Below are 16,663 nucleotides of genomic sequence, written 5' to 3'. Positions count from 1 at the left end.
GAGTGTAGAACAACCAATGACAGAGGAAAAAAGTGTAGAACACCCAACGACAGAGGAGAGAGAGTGTAGAACACCGAATGACAGAGAGAGAGTGTAGAACACCCAATGACAGAGGAGAAAGAGTGTAGAACACCCAATGACAGAGGAGAGGGAGTGTAGAACACCCAATGACAGAGGATAGAGAGTGTAGAACACCCAATGACAGAGGAGAGAGAGTGTAGAACACCGAATGACAGAGGAGAGAGAGTGTAGAACACCCAATGACAGAGGATAAGGAGTGTAGAACACCAAATGACAGAGGAGAGGGAGTGTAGAACACCCAATGACAGAGGAAAAAGAGTGTAGACACCCAATGACAGAGGGAAAAAAGTGTAGAACACCCAATGACAGAGGAGAGAGGGTGTAGAACACCGAATGACAGAGGAGAAAGAGTGTAGAATACCCAATGACAGAGGAGAGAGAGTGTAGAACACCCAATGACAGAGGAGAAAGAGTGTAGAACACCGAATGACAGAGGAGAGAGAGTGTAGAACACCCAATGACAAGAGGAAAAAGAGTGTAGAACACCCAATGACAAGAGGGAAAAGAGTGTAGAACACCGAATGACAGAGGAGAGAGAGTGTAGAACACCCAATGACAGAGGAGAAAGAGTGTAGAACACCCAATGACAGAGGAAAAAGAGTGTAGAACACCCAATGACAGAGGGAAAAAAGTGTAGAACACCCAATGACAGAGGAGAGAGAGTGTAGAACACCGAATGACAGAGGAGAAAGAGTGTAGAATACCCAATGACAGAGGAGAGAGAGTGTAGAACACCCAATGACAGAGGAGAAAGAGTGTAGAACACCGAATGACAGAGGAGAGAGAGTGTAGAACACCCAATGACAGAGGAGAAAGAGTGTAGAACACCCAATGACAGAGGAGAAAAAGTGTAGAACACCCAATGGCAGAGGAGAAGGTGTGTAGAAAACCAAATGACAGAGGAAAGAGAGTGTAGAACACCAATTGAAAGAGGATAAAGAGTGTAGAACACCCAATGGCAGAGGAGAGGGAGTGTAGAACACCCAATGACAGAGGAGAGAGAGTGTAGAACACCCAATGACAGAGGAGAGAGAGTGTAGAACACCCAATGACAGAGGAGAGAGTGTAGAACACCCAATGACAGAGGAGAGAGAGTGTAGAACACCCAATGACAGAGGAGAGAGTGTAGAACACCCAATGACAGAGGAGAGAGAGTGTAGAACACCCAATGACAGAGGAGAGAGAGTGTAGAACACCCAATGACAGAGGAGAGAGAATGTAGAATACCCAATGACAGAGGAGAGAGTGTAGAACACCCAATGACAGAGGAGAGAGAGTTTTTTCATTTCACCACCATTTTTGACTATTTTGTGTACATGCATAACCTCCAGCCAAGCAACCACACAACACTATATTGTCAGATACATGCATAACCTCCAACCAAGCAACCACACAACACTATATTGTCAGATACATGCATAACCTCCAGCCAAGCAACCACACAACACTATATTGTCAGATACATGCTAAACCTCCAGCCAAGCAACCACACAACACTATATTGTCAGATACATGCATAACCTCCAACCAAGCAACCACACAACACTATATTGTCAGATACATGCATAACCTCCAGCCAAGCAACCACACAACACTATATTGTCAGATACATGCTAAACCTCCAGCCAAGCAACCACACAACACTATATTCTCAGATACAGTACATGCATAACCTCCAGCCAAGCAACCACACAACACTATGTTGTCAGATACATGCATAACCTCCAGCCAAGCAAGCACACAACACTATATTGTCAGATACATGCATAACCTCCAACCAAGCAACCACACAACACTATATTGTCAGATACATGCATAACCTCCAGCAAAGCAACCACACAACACTATGTTGTCAGATACATGCTAAACCTCCAGCCAAGCAACCACAAAACACTATATTCTCAGATACAGTACATGCATAACCTCCAGCCAAGCAACCACACAACACTATATTGTCAGATACATGCATAACCTCCAACCAAGCAACCACACAAACTATATTCTCAGATACATGCATAACCTCCAGCCAAGCAACCACACAACATTATATTCTCAGATACATGCATAACCTAAAACCAAGCAACCACACAACACTATATTGTCAGATTCATGCTAAACCTCCAGCCAAGCAACCACACAACACTATATTGTCAGATACAGTACATGCATAACCTCCAACCAAGCAACCACATAACACTATATTGTCAGATACAATTTTATATGAGAATTGTATATTTTGTTCATATTCCATTTGTATGTTACTCATCAAGACCCATCACAACCACCAAACAGGTGTCAGCTGTAACCATGACCTGCTGACCAATGTTTTGCATTTGGAGAAGGGCAAAGTTTTGCATGAATTCACTGTATATAGTAGAGAGAGAGTAGAACACCCAATGACAGAGGAGAAAGAATGTAGAACACCCAATGACAGAGGAGAAAGAATGTAGAACACCCAATGACAGAGGAGAGGGAGTGTAGACCTCCCAATGGCAGAGGAGTGGGAGTGTAGAACACCCAATGACAGAGGAGAGAGAGTGTAGAACACCCAATGACAGAGGATAGAGGGTGTAGAACACCCAATGACAGAGGAGAGAGTGTGTAGAACACCCAATGACAGAGGAAAAGAGTGTAGAACAACCAATGACAGAGGAAAAAGTGTAGAACACCCAACGACAGAGGAGAGAGAGTGTAGAATACCGAATGACAGAGAGAGAGTGTAGAACACCCAATGACAGAGGAGAAAGAGTGTAGAACACCCAATGACAGAGGAGAGGAGTGTAGAACACCCAATGACAGAGGATAGAGAGTGTAGAACACCCAATGACAGAGGAGAGAGTGTGTAGAACACCCGAATGACAGAGAAGAGAGAGTGTAGGACACCCAATGACAGAGGAGAAAAGAGTGTAGAACACCCAATGACAGAGGAAAAAGAGTGTAGAACTCCCAATGACAGAGGAGAGAGAGTGTAGAACACCCAATGACAGAGGAGAAAAGAGTGTAGAACACCGAATGACAAGAGGAAAAAGAGTGTAGAACACCCAATGACAGAGGAGAAAAAGTGTAGAACACCCAATGGCAGAGGAGAAGGTGTGTAGAAAACCCAATGACAGAGGAAAGAGAGTGTAGAACACCAATTGAAAGAGGATAAAGAGTGTAGAACACCCAATGGCAGAGGAGAGAGAGTGTAGAACACCCAATGACAGAGGAGAGAGAGTGTAGAACACCCAATGACAGAGGAGAGGAGTGTAGAACACCCAATGACAGAGGAGAGAGAGTGTAGAACACCCAATGACAGAGAGAGAGAGTGTAGAACACCCAATGACACAGGAGAGAGAGTGTAGAACACCCAATGACAGAGGAGAGAGAGTGTAGAACACCCAATGACAGAGGAGAGAGAATGTAGAATACCCAATGACAGAGGAGAGAGAGTGTAGAACACCCAATGACAGAGGAGAGAGAGTGTAGAACACCCAATGACAGAGGAGAAAGAGTGTAGAACACCCAATGACAGAGGAAAAAGAGTGTAGAACACCCAATGACAGAGGAGAGAGAGTGTAGAACACCCAATGACAGAGGAGAAAGAGTGTAGAACACCGAATGACAAGAGGAAAAAGAGTGTAGAACACCCAATGACAGAGGAGAAAAAGTGTAGAACACCCAATGGCAGAGGAAAAGGTGTGTAGAAAACCCAATGACAGAGGAAAGAGAGTGTAGAACACCAATTGAAAGAGGATAAAGAGTGTAGAACACCCAATGGCAGAGGAGAGGGAGTGTAGAACACCCAATGACAGAGGAGAGAGAGAGTGTAGAACACCCAATGACAGAGGAGAGAGAGTGTAGAACACCCAATGACAGAGGAGAGAGTGTAGAACACCCAATGACAGAGGAGAGAGAGTGTAGAACACCCAATGACAGAGGAGAGAGTGTAGAACACCCAATGACACAGGAGAGAGAGTGTAGAACACCCAATGACAGAGGAGAGAGAGTGTAGAACACCCAATGACAGAGGAGAGAGAGTGTAGAATACCCAATGACAGAGGAGAGAGAGTGTAGAACACCCAATGACAGAGGAGAGAGAGTGTAGAACACCCAATGACAGAGGAGAAAAGAGTGTAGAACACCCAATGAAGAGGAGAGAGTGTAGAACACCCAATGATAGAGGAGAAAGAGTGTAGAACACCCAATGACAGAGGAGAGAGTGTAGAACACCCAATGGCAGAGGAGAGGAGTGTAGAACACCCAATTACAGAGGAGAAAGAGTGTAGAACACCCAATGACAGAGGAGAGGAGAGCATAGCACCCAATGACAGAGGAGAGTGAGGGAATATCACCCAATGACAGAGGAGAGAGAGTGTAGAACACCCAATGACAGAGGAGAAAGAGTGTAGAACACCCAATGACAGAGAAGAAAGAGTGTAGAACACCCAATGACAAGAGTAAAAAGAGTGTAGAACACCCAATGACAGAGGAGAAAGAATGTAGAACACCCAATGACAGAGGATAAGGAGTGTAGAACACCCAATGACAGAGGAGAGGGAGTGTAGAACACCCAATGACAGAGGAAAAAGAGTGTAGAACACCCAATGACAGAGGAGAAAGAGTGTAGAACACCCAATGACAAGAGGAAAAAGAGTGTAGAACACCAATTGAAAGAGGATAAAGAGTGTAGAACACCCAATGGCAGAGGAGAGGGAGTGTAGAACACCCAATGACAGAGGAGAGAGAGTGTAGAACACCCAATGACAGAGGAGAGAGAGTGTAGAACACCCAATGACAGAGGAGAGAGTGTAGAACACCCAATGACAGAGGAGAGAGAGTGTAGAACACCCAATGACAGAGGACAGAGAGTGTAGAACACCCAATGACAGAGGAGAGAGAGTGTAGAACACCCAATGACAGAGGAGAAAGAGTGTAGAACACCCAATGACAGAGGAGAAAGAGTGTAGAACACCCAATGGCAGAGGAGAGGGAGTGCAGAACACCCAATGACAGAGGAGAGAGAGTGTAGAACACCCAATGACAGAGGAGAAAATGTGTAGAACACCCAATGGCAGAGGAGAAGGTGTGTAGAAAACCCAATGACAGAGGAAGTGTGTAGAACACCAATTGAAAGAGGATAAAGAGTGTAGAACACCCAATGGCAGAGGAGAGGGAGTGTGAACACCCAATGACAGAGGAGAGAGAGTTTAGAAACACCCAATGACAGAGGAGAAAGCATGTAGAACAGCAAATGACAGAAGAGAGAGGAGTGTAGAACACCCAATGACAGAGGAAAAAGAGTGTAGAACACCCAATGACAGAGGATAAGGAGTGTAGAACACCCAATGACAGAGAGGAGGGAGTGTAGAACACCCAATGACAGAGGAAAAAGAGTGTAGACACCCAATGACAGAGGGAAAAAAGTGTAGAACACCCAATGACAGATGAGAGAGAGTGTAGAACACCGAATGACAGAGGAGAGAGTGTAGAACACCCAATGACACAGGAGAGAGAGTGTAGAACACCCAATGACAGAGGAGAGAGAGTGTAGAACACCCAATGACAGAGGAGAGAGAATGTAGAATACCCAATGACAGAGGAGAGAGAGTGTAGAACACCCAATGACAGAGGAGAGAGAGTGTAGAACACCCAATGACAGAGGAGAAAGAGTGTAGAACACCCAATGGCAGAGGAAAAGGTGTGTAGAAAACCCAATGACAGAGGAAAGAGAGTGTAGAACACCAATTGAAAGAGGATAAAGAGTGTAGAACACCCAATGGCAGAGGAGAGGGAGTGTAGAACACCCAATGACAGAGGAGAGAGAGTGTAGAACACCCAATGACAGAGGAGAGAGAGTGTAGAACACCCAATGACAGAGGAGAGAGTGTAGAACACCCAATGACAGAGGAGAGAGAGTGTAGAACACCCAATGACAGAGGAGAGAGTGTAGAACACCCAATGACACAGGAGAGAGAGTGTAGAACACCCAATGACAGAGGAGAGAGAGTGTAGAACACCCAATGACAGAGGAGAGAGAATGTAGAATACCCAATGACAGAGGAGAGAGAGTGTAGAACACCCAATGACAGAGGAGAGAGAGTGTAGAACACCCAATGACAGAGGAGAAAGAGTGTAGAACACCCAATGAAGAGGAGAGAGAGTGTAGAACACCCAATGATAGAGGAGAAAGAGTGTAGAACACCCAATGACAGAGGAGAGAGAGTGTAGAACACCCAATGGCAGAGGAGAGGGAGTGTAGAACACCCAATTACAGAGGAGAAAGAGTGTAGAACACCCAATGACAGAGGAGAGGAGAGCATAGCACCCAATGACAGAGGAGAGTGAGGGAATATCACCCAATGACAGAGGAGAGAGAGTGTAGAACACCCAATGACAGAGGAGAAAGAGTGTAGAACACCCAATGACAGAGAAGAAAGAGTGTAGAACACCCAATGACAAGAGTAAAAGAGTGTAGAACACCCAATGACAGAGGAGAAAGAATGTAGAACACCCAATGACAGAGGATAAGGAGTGTAGAACACCCAATGACAGAGGAGAGGAGTGTAGAACACCCAATGACAGAGGAAAAAGAGTGTAGAACACCCAATGACAGAGGAGAAAGAGTGTAGAACACCCAATGACAAGAGGAAAAAGAGTGTAGAACACCAATTGAAAGAGGATAAAGAGTGTAGAACACCCAATGGCAGAGGAGAGGGAGTGTAGAACACCCAATGACAGAGGAGAGAGAGTGTAGAACACCCAATGACAGAGGAGAGAGAGTGTAGAACACCCAATGACAGAGGAGAGAGTGTAGAACACCCAATGACAGAGGAGAGAGAGTGTAGAACACCCAATGACAGAGGACAGAGAGTGTAGAACACCCAATGACAGAGGAGAGAGAGTGTAGAACACCCAATGACAGAGGAGAAAGAGTGTAGAACACCCAATGACAGAGGAGAAAGAGTGTAGAACACCCAATGGCAGAGGAGAGGGAGTGCAGAACACCCAATGACAGAGGAGAGAGAGTGTAGAACACCCAATGACAGAGGAGAAAATGTGTAGAACACCCAATGGCAGAGGAGAAGGTGTGTAGAAAACCCAATGACAGAGGAAGTGTGTAGAACACCAATTGAAAGAGGATAAAGAGTGTAGAACACCCAATGGCAGAGGAGAGGGAGTGTAGAACACCCAATGACAGAGGAGAGAGAGTTTAGAACACCCAATGACAGAGGAGAAAGCATGTAGAACAGCAAATGACAGAAGAGAGGGAGTGTAGAACACCCAATGACAGAGGAAAAAGAGTGTAGAACACCCAATGACAGAGGATAAGGAGTGTAGAACACCCAATGACAGAGAGGAGGGAGTGTAGAACACCCAATGACAGAGGAAAAAGAGTGTAGACACCCAATGACAGAGGGAAAAAAGTGTAGAACACCCAATGACAGATGAGAGAGAGTGTAGAACACCCGAATGACAGAGGAGAAAAGAGTGTAGAATACCCAATGACAGAGGAGAGAGAGTGTAGAACACCCAATGACAGAGGTGAAAGAGTGTAGAACACCGAATGACAGAGGAGAGAGAGTGTAGAACACCCAATGACAAGAGGAAAAAGAGTGTAGAACACCCAATGACAAGAGGGAAAAAGAGTGTAGAACACCGAATGACAGAGGAGAGAGAGTGTAGAACACCCAATGACAGAGGAGAAAGAGTGTAGAACGCCCAATGACAGAGGAAAAAGAGTGTAGAACACCCAATGACAGAGGGAAAAAAGTGTAGAACACCCAATGACAGAGGAGAGAGAGTGTAGAACACCGAATGACAGAGGAGAAAGAGTGTAGAATACCCAATGACAGAGGAGAGAGAGTGTAGAACACCCAATGACAGAGGAGAAAGAGTGTAGAACACCGAATGACAGAGGAGAGAGAGTGTAGAACACCCAATGACAGAGGAGAAAGAGTTTAGAACACCCAATGACAGAGAAGAAAGAGTGTAGAACACCCAATGACAGAGGAGAAAAAGTGTAGAACACCCAATGGCAGAGGAGAAGGTGTGTAGAAAACCCAATGACAGAGGAAAGAGAGTGTAGAACACCAATTGAAAGAGGATAAAGAGTGTAGAACACCCAATGGCAGAGGAGAGGGAGTGTAGAACACCCAATGACAGAGGAGAGAGAGTGTAGAACACCCAATGACAGAGGAGAGAGAGTGTAGAACACCCAATGACAGAGGAGAGAGTGTAGAACACCCAATGACAGAGGAGAGAGAGTGTAGAACACCCAATGACAGAGGAGAGAGTGTAGAACACCCAATGACAGAGGAGAGAGAGTGTAGAACACCCAATGACAGAGGAGAGAGAGTGTAGAACACCCAATGACAGAGGAGAAAGAATGTAGAATACCCAATGACAGAGGAGAGAGAGTGTAGAACACCCAATGACAGAGGAGAGAGAGTTTTTTCATTTCACCACCAATTTTGACTATTTTGTGTACATGCATAACCTCCAGCCAAGCAACCACACAACACTATATTGTCAGATACATGCATAACCTCCAGCCAAGCAAACACACAACACTATATTGTCAGATACATGCATAACCTTCAACCAAGCAACCACACAACACTATATTGTCAGATACATGCATAACCTCCAGCCAAGCAACCACACAACACTATATTCTCAGATACAGTACATGCATAACCTCCAGCCAAGCAACCACACAACACTATGTTGTCAGATACATGCATAACCTCCAGCCAAGCAACCACACAACACTATATTGTCAGATACATGCATAACCTCCAACCAAGCAACCACACAACACTATATTGTCAGATACATGCATAACCTCCAGCCAAGCAACCACACACAACACTATGTTGTCAGATACATGCTAAACCTCCAGCCAAGCAACCACACAACACTATATTCTCAGATACAGTACATGCATAACCTCCAGCCAAGCAACCACACAACACTATATTGTCAGATACATGCATAACCTCCAACCAAGCAACCACACAACACTATATTCTCAGATACATGCATAACCTCCAGCCAAGCAACCACACAACATTATATTCTCAGATACATACATAACCTAAAACCAAGCAACCACACAACACTATATTGTCAGATTCATGCTAAACCTCCAGCCAAGCAACCACACAACACTATATTGTCAGATACAGTACATGCATAACCTCCAACCAAGCAACCACATAACACTATATTGTCAGATACAATTGTATATGAGAATTGTATATTTTGTTCATATTCCATTTGTATGTTACTCATCAAGACCCATCACAACCACCAAACAGGTGTCAGCTGTAACCATGACCTGCTGACCAATGGTTTGCATTTGGAGAAGGGCAAAGTTTTGCATGAATTCACTGTATATAGTAGAGAGAGAGTAGAACACCCAATGACAGAGGAGAAAGAATGTAGAACACCCAATGACAGAGGAGAGAGAGTGTAGACCTCCCAATGGCAGAGGAGAGGGAGTGTAGAACACCCAATGACAGAGGAGAGAGAGTGTAGAACACCCAATGACAGAGGATAGAGAGTGTAGAACACCCAATGACAGAGGAGAGAGAGTGTAGAACACCCAATGACAGAGGAAAAATAGTGTAGAACAACCAATGGCAGAGGAAAAAAGTGTAGAACACCCAACGACAGAGGAGAGAGAGTGTAGAACACCGAATGACAGAGAGAGAGTGTAGAACACCCAATGACAGAGGAGAAAGAGTGTAGAACACCCAATGACAGAGGAGAGGGAGTGTAGAATACCCAATGACAGAGGAGAGAGAGTGTAGAACACCCAATGACAGAGGAGAGAGAGTGTAGAACACCGAATGACAGAGGAGAGAGAGTGTAGAACACCCAATGACAGAGGAGAAAGAGTGTAGAACACCCAATGACAGAGGAAAAAGAGTGTAGAACACCCAATGACAGAGGAGAGAGAGTGTAGAACACCCAATGACAGAGGAGAAAGAGTGTAGAACACCCAATGACAGAGGAGAAAGAGTGTAGAACACCCAATGACAGAGGATAAGGAGTGTAGAACACCCAATGACAGAGGAGAGGGAGTGTAGAACACCCAATGACAGAGGAAAAAGAGTGTAGACACCCAATGACAGAGGGAAAAAAGTGTAGAACACCCAATGACAGATGAGAGAGAGTGTAGAACACCGAATGACAGAGGAGAAAGAGTGTAGAATACCCAATGACAGAGGAGAGAGAGTGTAGAACACCCAATGACAGAGGAGAAAGAGTGTAGAACACCGAATGACAGAGGAGAGAGAGTGTAGAACACCCAATGACAAGAGGAAAAAGAGTGTAGAACACCCAATGACAAGAGGGAAAAGAGTGTAGAACACCCAATGACAGATGAGAGAGAGTGTAGAACACCGAATGACAGAGGAGAAAGAGTGTAGAATACCCAATGACAGAGGAGAGAGAGTGTAGAACACCCAATGACAGAGGAGAAAGAGTGTAGAACACCGAATGACAGAGGAGAGAGAGTGTAGAACACCCAATGACAGAGGAGAGAGAGTGTAGAACACCCAATGACAGAGGAGAGAGAGTGTAGAACACCCAATGACAGAGGAGAAAGAGTGTAGAACACCCAATGACAGAGGAGAGAGAGTGTAGAACACCCAATGACAGAGGAGAGAGAGTGTAGAACACCCAATGACAGAGGAGAGAGAGTGTAGAACACCGAATGACAGAGGAGAGAGAGTGTAGAACACCCAATGACAGAGGAGAAAGAGTGTAGAACACCCAATGACAGAGGAAAAAGAGTGTAGAACACCCAATGACAGAGGAGAGAGAGTGTAGAACACCCAATGACAGAGGAGAAAGAGTGTAGAACACCCAATGACAGAGGAGAAAGAGTGTAGAACACCCAATGACAGAGGATAAGGAGTGTAGAACACCCAATGACAGAGGAGAGGGAGTGTAGAACACCCAATGACAGAGGAAAAGAGTGTAGACACCCAATGACAGAGGGAAAAAAGTGTAGAACACCCAATGACAGATGAGAGAGAGTGTAGAACACCCAATGACAGAGGAGAAAGAGTGTAGAACACCCAATGACAGAGGAGAGAGAGTGTAGAACACCCAATGACAGAGGAGAAAGAGTGTAGAACACCGAATGACAGAGGAGAGAGAGTGTAGAACACCCAATGACAAGAGGAAAAAAAGAGTGTAGAACACCCAATGACAAGAGGGAAAAGAGTGTAGAACACCCAATGACAGATGAGAGAGAGTGTAGAACACCGAATGACAGAGGAGAAAGAGTGTAGAATACCCAATGACAGAGGAGAGAGAGTGTAGAACACCCAATGACAGAGGAGAAAGAGTGTAGAACACCGAATGACAGAGGAGAGAGAGTGTAGAACACCCAATGACAAGAGGAAAAAGAGTGTAGAACACCCAATGACAAGAGGGAAAAAGAGTGTAGAACACCGAATGACAGAGGAGAGAGAGTGTAGAACACCCAATGACAGAGGAGAAAGAGTGTAGAACACCCAATGACAGAGGAAAAAGAGTGTAGAACACCCAATGACAGAGGGAAAAAAGTGTAGAACACCCAATGACAGAGGAGAGAGAGTGTAGAACACCGAATGACAGAGGAGAAAGAGTGTAGAATACCCAATGACAGAGGAGAGAGGGTGTAGAACACCCAATGACAAAGGAGAAAGAGTGTAGAACACCGAATGACAGAGGAGAGAGAGTGTAGAACACCCAATGACAGAGGAGAAAGAGTGTAGAACACCCAATGACAGAGGAGAAAGAGTGTAGAACACCCAATGACAAGAGGAAAAAGAGTGTAGAACACCCAATGACAGAGGAGAAAAAGTGTAGAACACCCAATGGCAGAGGAGAAGGTGTGTAGAAAACCCAATGACAGAGGAAAGAGAGTGTAGAACACCAATTGAAAGAGGATAAAGAGTGTAGAACACCCAATGGCAGAGGAGAGGGAGTGTAGAACACCCAATGACAGAGGAGAGAGAGTGTAGAACACCCAATGACAGAGGAGAGAGAGTGTAGAACACCCAATGACAGAGGAGAGAGAGTGTAGAACACCCAATGACAGAGGAGAGAGAGTGTAGAACACCCAATGACAGAGGAGAGAGAGTGTAGAACACCCAATGACAGAGGAGAGAGAGTGTAGAACACCCAATGACAGAGGAGAGAGAGTGTAGAACACCCAATGACAGAGGAGAGAGAATGTAGAATACCCAATGACAGAGGAGAGAGAGTGTAGAACACCCAATGACAGAGGAGAGAGAGTTTTTTCATTTCACCACCAATTTTGACTATTTTGTGTACATGCATAACCTCCAGCCAAGCAACCACACAACACTATATTGTCAGATACACGCATAACCTCCAGCCAAGCAACCACACAACACTATATTGTCAGATACATGCATAACCTCCAACCAAGCAACCACACAACACTATATTCTCAGATACAGTACATGCATAACCTCCAGCCAAGCAACCACACAACACTATGTTGTCAGATACATGCATAACCTCCAGCCAAGCAACCACACAACACTATATTGTCAGATACATGCATAACCTCCAACCAAGCAACCACACAACACTATATTGTCAGATACATGCATAACCTCCAGCAAAGCAACCACACAACACTATGTTGTCAGATACATGCTAAACCTCAGCCAAGCAACCACACAACACTATATTCTCAGATACATGCATAACCTCCAGCCAAGCAACCACACAACATTATATTCTCAGATACATGCATAACCTCCAGCCAAGCAACCACACAACACTATATTGTCAGATACATGCATAACCTCCAACCAAGCAACCACACAAACTATATTCTCAGATACATGCATAACCTCCAGCCAAGCAACCACACAACATTATATTCTCAGATACATGCATAACCTCCAACCAAGCAACCACATAACACTATATTGTCAGATACAATTGTATATGAGAATTGTATATTTTGTTCATATTCCATTTGTATGTTACTCATCAAGACCAATCACAACCACCAAACAGGTGTCAGCTATAACCATGACCTGCTGACCAATGGTTTGCATTTGGAGAAGGGCAAAGTTTTGCATGAATTCACTGTATATAGTAGAGAGAGAGTAGAACACCAAATGACAGAGGAGAAAGAATGTAGAACACCCAATGACAGAGGAGAAAGAATGTAGAACACCCAATGACAGAGGAGAGGGAGTGTAGACCTCCCAATGGCAGAGGAGAGGGAGTGTAGAACACCCAATGACAGAGGAGAGAGAGTGTAGAACACCCAATGACAGAGGATAGAGAGTGTAGAACACCCAATGACAGAGGAGAGAGAGTGTAGAACACCCAATGACAGAGGAAAAAGAGTGTAGAACAACCAATGACAGAGGAAAAAAAGTGTAGAACACCCAACGACAGAGGAGAGAGAGTGTAGAACACCGAATGACAGAGAGAGAGTGTAGAACACCCAATGACAGAGGAGAAAGAGTGTAGAACACCCAATGACAGAGGAGAGGGAGTGTAGAACACCCAATGACAGAGGATAGAGAGTGTAGAACACCCAATGACAGAGGAGAGAGAGTGTAGAACACCCGAATGACAGAGGAGAGAGAGTGTAGAACACCCAATGACAGAGGATAAGGAGTGTAGAACACCAAATGACAGAGGAGAGGGAGTGTAGAACACCCAATGACAGAGGAAAAAGAGTGTAGACACCCAATGACAGAGGGAAAAAAGTGTAGAACACCCAATGACAGAGGAGAGAGAGTGTAGAACACCGAATGACAGAGGAGAAAGAGTGTAGAATACCCAATGACAGAGGAGAGAGAGTGTAGAACACCCAATGACAGAGGAGAAAGAGTGTAGAACACCGAATGACAGAGGAGAGAGAGTGTAGAACACCCAATGACAAGAGGAAAAATAGTGTAGAACACCCAATGACAAGAGGGAAAAGAGTGTAGAACACCGAATGACAGAGGAGAGAGAGTGTAGAACACCCAATGACAGAGGAGAAAGAGTGTAGAACACCCAATGACAGAGGAAAAGAGTGTAGAACACCCAATGACAGAGGGAAAAAAGTGTAGAACACCCAATGACAGAGGAGAGAGAGTGTAGAACACCGAATGACAGAGGAGAAAGAGTGTAGAATACCCAATGACAGAGGAGAGAGAGTGTAGAACACCCAATGACAGAGGAGAAAGAGTGTAGAACACCGAATGACAGAGGAGAGAGAGTGTAGAACACCCAATGACAGAGGAGAAAGAGTGTAGAACACCCAATGACAGAGGAGAAAAGTGTAGAACACCCAATGGCAGAGGAGAAGGTGTGTAGAAAACCAAATGACAGAGGAAAGAGAGTGTAGAACACCCAATGACAGAGGAGAGAGAGTGTAGAACACCCAATGACAGAGGAGAGAGTGTAGAACACCCAATGACAGAGGAGAGAGAGTGTAGAACACCCAATGACAGAGGAGAGAGTGTAGAACACCCAATGACAGAGGAGAGAGAGTGTAGAACACCCAATGACAGAGGAGAGAGAGTGTAGAACACCCAATGACAGAGGAGAGAGAATGTAGAATACCCAATGACAGAGGAGAGAGAGTGTAGAACACCCAATGACAGAGGAGAGAGAGTTTTTTCATTTCACCACCATTTTTGACTATTTTGTGTACATGCATAACCTCCAGCCAAGCAACCACACAACACTATATTGTCAGATACATGCATAACCTCCAGCCAAGCAACCACACAACACTATATTGTCAGATACATGCATAACCTCCAACCAAGCAACCACACAACACTATATTGTCAGATACATGCATAACCTCCAGCCAAGCAACCACACAACACTATATTGTCAGATACATGCTAAACCTCCAGCCAAGCAACCACACAACACTATATTCTCAGATACAGTACATGCATAACCTCCAGCCAAGCAACCACACAACACTATGTTGTCAGATACATGCATAACCTCCAGCCAAGCAACCACACAACACTATATTGTCAGATACATGCATAACCTCCAACCAAGCAACCACACAACACTATATTGTCAGATACATGCATAACCTCCAGCAAAGCAACCACACAACACTATGTTGTCAGATACATGCTAAACCTCCAGCCAAGCAACCACAAAACACTATATTCTCAGATACAGTACATGCATAACCTCCAGCCAAGCAACCACACAACACTATATTGTCAGATACATGCATAACCTCCAACCAAGCAACCACACAAACTATATTCTCAGATACATGCATAACCTCCAGCCAAGCAACCACACAACATTATATTCTCAGATACATGCATAACCTAAAACCAAGCAACCACACAACACTATATTGTCAGATACTTGCTAAACCTCCAGCCAAGCAACCACACAACACTATATTGTCAGATACAATCAATCAATTTTATTTTATATAGCCCTTCTTACATCAGCTAATATCTCGAAGTGCTGTACAGAAACCCAGCCTAAAACCCCAAACAGCTAGTAATGCAGGTGTAGAAGCACGGTGGCTAGGAAAAACTCCCTAGAAAGGCGAAAGCCTAGGAAGAAACCTAGAGAGGAACCAGGCTATGAGGGGTGGCCAGTCCTCTTCTGGCTGTGCCGGGTGGAGATTATAACAGAACCATGCCAAGATGTTCAAAAATGTTCATAAGTGACAAGCATGGTCAAATAATAATCAGGAATAAATCTCAGTTGGCTTTTCATAGCCGATCATTAAGAGTTGAAAACAGCAGGTCTGGGACAGGTAGGGGTTCCATAACCGCAGGCAGAACAGTTGAAACTGGAATAGCAGCAAGGCCAGGCGGACTGGGGACAGCAAGGAGTCACCACAGGCCGGTAGTCCCGACGTATGGTCCTAGGGCTCAGGTCTCTCAGTTGGCTTTTCATAGCCGATCATTAAAGAGTTGAAAACAGCAGGTCTGGGACAGGTAGGGGGTTTCAGTCAGCCGCAGGCAGAACAGTTGAAACTGGAATAGCAGCAAGGCCAGGCGGACTGGGGACAGCAAGGTGTCATCATGCCCGGTAGTCCTGACGTATGGTCCTAGGGGCTCAGGTTCTCAGAGAGAAAGAGAGAACGAGAGAATTAGAGAGAGCATACTTAAATTCACACAGGACACTGGATAAGACAGGAGAAGTACTCCAGGTATAACCAACTAACCCCAGCCCCCGACACATAAACTACTGCAGCATAAATACTGGAGGCTGAGACAGGAGCGGTCCGGAGACACTGTGGCCCCATCCGAAGAAACCCCCGGACAGGGCCAAACAGGAAGGATATAACCCCACCCACTCCGCAAAGCACAGCCCCCGCACCACTAGAGGGATATCCCCAACCACCAACTTACAATCCTGAGACAAGGCCGAGTATAGCCCACAGAGGTCTCCACCACAGCACAAACCAAGGGGGGCGCCAACAGACAGGAAGATCACGTCAGTAACTCAACCCACTCAAGTGACGCACCCCTCCCAGGGACGGCATGAAAGAGCACCAGCAAGCCAGTGACTCAGCCCCTGCAACAGGGTTAGAGGCAGAGAACCCCAGTGGAGA

This window comes from Coregonus clupeaformis, unplaced genomic scaffold, assembly GCF_020615455.1.
Source record: "Coregonus clupeaformis isolate EN_2021a unplaced genomic scaffold, ASM2061545v1 scaf1242, whole genome shotgun sequence".
NCBI lineage: Eukaryota > Metazoa > Chordata > Actinopteri > Salmoniformes > Salmonidae > Coregonus > Coregonus clupeaformis.
The sequence above is the reverse complement of the archived record's forward strand: the minus strand, read 5'-3'. Positions refer to the sequence as shown.